Below are 5,216 nucleotides of genomic sequence, written 5' to 3' on the forward strand. Positions count from 1 at the left end.
ACCACAAATTGTATTTATGTTCATGTGGATATATTACTTGCCTGTTATATATTGTAAATAGCAAGGTTTATTCTCCTGTGGTTAAAAAAAAAAATTATAAATAACTAAATAGTAGCGAGGCACATGTGTTAAATGTATAGGCAATGTATAAAATATACTAACACTCTGAAATCAGGAGAACTTGTCTTCTTGGCCTTTTGACCTAGGGTGGTAAAACAAATGTGGGTTATTTTTCTTCTCCCCCCTACACCCTGTTGTGGGTGTGCTTTGGGTGGGGGGATCTTTTGTTCCAGAGTTTCCCAATGTTTGCCTTATTGTCAAAGAAGGAATGGGGGGAAAAGCCTCGTTCCGGAAAAATCCAGTGGAGCTTAAGTAGGAGCTGGGAGAGAAGATACCAAACCATCTCAAAAGCCTTTGGAGTGCTTGGCCTGGGTTTTCAATGGTGTGAGATGTGTTGGAGYTGAAATAACATATGGAGTGCGAGTGCTACTCCATCCTCAAGTCTGGAAAACCCTAAATAAGAGACTGGGAACTTCTGTATAYAGCATTGGGAAGTGTCCTGTAAAACYTTCTTGTCACAGCTGGATTATACTGGATTTTTCCAGAGAGGCCGCTTCTACTACCACACCATTGGAACTCCAGTGCAATTCAATGAAATTGCTCATTTTTGTAAAACTACTTCAGCAGTGGGTTTGGGTCCCTGAATCTTTTCATAGTGTCATTTCCTATATATAAATATATAAAAGTGCAAAGCAACTTTCCCCCTTTTTCTTATCCCCAGAAAAMCAGAATTTTGCTCAGATGTAACTGGAGAAGGACAGATGGGTGGAGGGGAGATCTCTGGTTCCTGACCCCCTATCACCCCCTGTCCCCCCAAAAATGTCAAAGTGTTGGTTCTCCTAAGMTGATCCAGCCTGATCAGTTTTGGGGTGGGGGGGGTGCAACCATTATTTATATAACTTTTTTATTAATTTTTTTTAAAAAGAGACGTTAGCTGATGGAAGAATATTTTTATTGAATAGTGCATTTTAGTGATGTCAGAAATATAAAAAATATATAATATTTTTGTAAACAAGGCAAACTGAAAACGTTTGCTGTTTTATATTAGAATTTTCTATTAAAAGAAATAAAAACCCACAGAAATAATTGTTGCACCCATCATCTGTTTTTTTAACAAGCTTCTATTCTGTGTGACTGACTCATTTTATGCCGGATGTGGAGAAATGCAAAACAAGTCCTAAACATTACGTTCTCCTTGTCTTCCAGTTGTCAGAAACTCCGGGTGAAACAAGCAGTGTTTAGTCAAAAGGGGATTTTAAATTATCCTCATTATTGACACTAAAATTGAGTTCTGAAGGATAAGTAGCTTGAAATGGAAATATAAAAAAATCTACCCCCAAATCTCAAATTTACCCTTTCTTTAGTTGAATGTCCTGATTTTGAGATGGGTCTGGATGGAGGAAATCCCAAATCGTTCTGCAGTAACCAGGGATTTGCCCTTGAGCTCAGTTGGTCTGGGAAGAACAATTCTTAAAAAAGTGGTTGGGGAAAATAAAATCATAATCTGGGAAGGATAAATCAAGAGGACCAAATTCCAGGCTTGATCCAACACAAGTGACTTTTATCTCTTTGAATGGGGCAGTGTAAAATTGGGGAGCTAGACATTTGATGTGCCAGGATTCAGGAAGCCCATCCTTCACCTTGGGAATCAGGAAATGAGTAATGGACCCGCTGTTTTCTAAATAACTTTTGGGATTACTGGTTTGGAGACCTGAGCAGGGGCTGAAATAATTTCTGAGGAGTTTTTGTTGTCAGCCAGCKCATTGGCATCTGCCTTCCTTCAGCCCAGGTCTGGAATTCCTTTGTCTGTCATTTTTCAGCTGCCCTGTTTTAGGGAACTTACAGTCGGGTTCTTTGGCTGGGGTAGGCTTGGATGAGACCCCAGATGAAGGGACAGATTTCTCAAGGGTACTTTCATGGAGTAGATGCTGCTTAAGGTGATTTTCTGGTGGATTATGGTGCCTGTGAAAAATTCCTCAGTTGATGCTGCAGTAAAATCCGGTCTGTTCTGTTCCCGATGGAACAGGTGCAGTAAAGCTCCTCATTCCCGGTTTAGCCAGCTCTGCTGGCACATCTGTTGGATTGGGTCTGGCTTCTGTGGTCAGCTCATCCTGATTTCAGTTTTTAGGATGCTAATTAGGTGATGACTTTTAGAAAGTGACCTTTTCCCACAAGAAATACAAGATGTGGCCTTTCTGGAGCATATTGCTCAGTATGGCCAAGGATCAGAATTGTGGAATGGTTTGGGTTGGATGCCAACTTAAAGATCATCTCATTCCAACCTCCTGGTTGAATCTGCTCAACCCTCTAAAACCCGGTCATGGATATCATCCTTGAATAGCTTTTAGACCATTTTTTCACCGATTAATGTTGGATGTGACCAAATTATTTATTAGTTTCATAAACAGAATATTTCTGAACAAAGCAGACAGAAAAAACCCAAAACAATAAGGGAATCTCAAGGCTTTGTGGGTGGAGGGGAAAAGAAAATGGATTTGGCAGCAGAGTTTAGCTCAGACATCGTGGTGTGTTTCCTGTAACTGCAATTCCTCAGGCGCAGGGAGTGGGATGTGAGACCATAAATGATTCAGACTCATCAAATTCACATGTCAGGGGAAACATCTGAATATTTTCCTTTTTCTCAGTCATTGCTGACTGGTTTCAGAAATGGGAAAAATCCTTCTTGGCAGCATTGGGCGAGGTGACCCAGAAGGACAGGAGATTCCTCCCCTCGGGAATGTCGGGAAAGTTGTTGGCATTGATTTGCAGCGGATCTGGGATCATCCCCCGCTTAGGGAAGGAGCTCCTGCAGTCACTGGAGGCACCTCTGGAAGGTGTTTGGCCCAGCTGGAGGTGCCACTTTTCCCTGCTGACAACAGAAGGGGATAAAAGCACCTGGTGGTGTTGGTAGAGGTGGGAATGAATTCAGGAAAATCAAGATATGTGTGGATAATCCTTCCAGCTCCCCTTGGGCTTGGACCCATCTGGAACACCCAGCACCAAACCAGACCAGGAATTTCCCTTGGACCACCCCATCTTTGACAATCTGAAGCAGGAATGTAAAGTCTAGGATTTGTTTTGCACACCTGGGATGGCATTTCCTTTTAAAGGGAGGTGGGAATACTAACATGAAGGATTAGTATTTTTCTCGTTTTTCTTTTTGTTTTGTTTTGTTTATTTTCCAATGTCTTATGGGAGCCTAAGTTATTTTTCTCTACCTCATATGTACAGCTTGTAGGTATAAATCTGATTCTGAGTGACTGTTGAGAATGTATTTAAGTTATTTAACATCTTTGTATAACAAAAAAAAGAAAAAAAAAGAAAAAACCAGAACAAATGAAACAATAAATGTATTTTAAATTATACGTGAAGTGTGCTTCTCTTTCTTCACATCTGTTGGAAAGGTGTGTGGGAGATCCTTCCTTCAGCCTTCTTCCTGAACATAAGCCTGGCCTTGGGGCTAATTCAAGCCTCAAAAGTGGTGCCATGAGCTGCAGAAATGCCTCTCCATCCATTTTAGGTGTGTTAAAAGTGCCTAGGAGGCTGAAGAGTGCCATCAGCTCCCCGTGGATTCCATGGTCATCATGCTTTGCTGGAGAAGTCAGGATACCTTGGCAGAATGTGATTCCAAAATTACTGGCTGGACCTCAGAATGGTCCTCAGAAAGGTTGGATGTGGCCAAATTTATTCTGGGTGAATGGAAAAAAATTTTTGAAAACCTGTTGTTATCCCAGGGTATGCATTGTCCTGCTTGATCAAATGTCCTTTTCTTCACAATGGGCCCCTGGAGCTTTTTAGGACCTGAAAGTCATTGCAGCTGAGCTTTAAATAACCAGAGGGGGAAGGGACCCACAAGGATTATCCAGTCCAACTCCTGTCCCTGCCCAGACCCCCCAGAAATCCCCCCCTGTGCATCCCTGTCCAAATGCTCCTGGAGCTCTGGCAGCCTTGGGAATGTCACCATTGCCTGGGGAGCCTGGGTAGTGCCCAGCATCCTCTGGGGGAAGAGCCTTTCCCTGAAATCCAACCCAAACCTTGGAACAAGACGATCTTTAAGGTCCCCACCAACCCAGACCATTGTWTGATTCTATTACTATGAAAATTCTGATTTGTGTTTCCAAAAGTTTTCCCAAATCCCATTTGGTTTTCCAGTCCTTCCCACGCACACAAAATTCTTGCATTTATTAATTTATTTTACCTTCCAGTCTCATTTCCTGCYATGGGAAGAGCCCCCAGGCTTTTAATCAGCCCTTTCAGAGGTGGTTCCTTTGCACAGAATCTGAACTTTTCATCCTCCAACAGAAAAGCTGGATCTTTATCCAGGATGCTGCTGGAGTTGGAATAGCATCCCRCTGTTGTTCTCCTCACAGATTATTACCCACCCAGGGAAATGTTCACTAAATCAGTGACAGCTCTGCCCAGCCCATGCTCCTCCTGCTTTTGCTTTTCTTTGTCCCTTCTCGTGACAAGAAATACGGGCTCAAAGCTGAGGAACCGGGCAAACTCTTTGATCCAGGTATTTTCCATTGAATCATGGAGCAAATTGTGTTGGAAGGGAGCTCAGGGATCATCCAATTCCCATCCCCTGCCACGGGCACCCTCCACTAAACCACACTGCTCCTCTTTTCAGCTGCAAGAGCGGATGGTTGGAGATGTTGGCATGAGAGGTGGATCTATCTCTGGTCCGCTTCCCACCAAACCCTACAGGGTAAAACCCCCTGCCCTCTTCAGCTTCCCCACTGACGTCCCTTTTACACTTCCTGGCAGCTGGGTAATGGGAACTCGCRGGTTCGGAACCTCACAGGCAGCCCCTAAAGAGCCGCTAATGGGAATTGTAAAGCCGCAGGAGCCGGGGATGTGGCAGCGTTTTGACAGCTGTTCCCGCAGAGGAAGTGGGTGCAGCGAGAGTGCATTGTGAGAATTTGGGATTAAAACAAGGATCAGATGAGAGATTTCACCTCCAGAAAAATAAAATAGGTTTTTTCTGCCCCTCTCTCCCGTTGTTTTCCTCAGTGTCTCTGCCATGTCTTGAAGGTGGTCTYAGCCTGCAGCTGTGGATGTGCTGAGCAGAAGGGAGCATGAGAAATAAAATCCARTAAAAATAGAGATGCCTTTAGCTTAGAAATAGAGTTGCCTGAACCTCTTACAAGCTTCCA

Source organism: Malurus melanocephalus, unplaced genomic scaffold (genome assembly GCF_030028575.1).
Source record: "Malurus melanocephalus ecotype Western Australia unplaced genomic scaffold, MMel_1.1 scaffold_86, whole genome shotgun sequence".
Lineage (NCBI taxonomy): Eukaryota > Metazoa > Chordata > Aves > Passeriformes > Maluridae > Malurus > Malurus melanocephalus.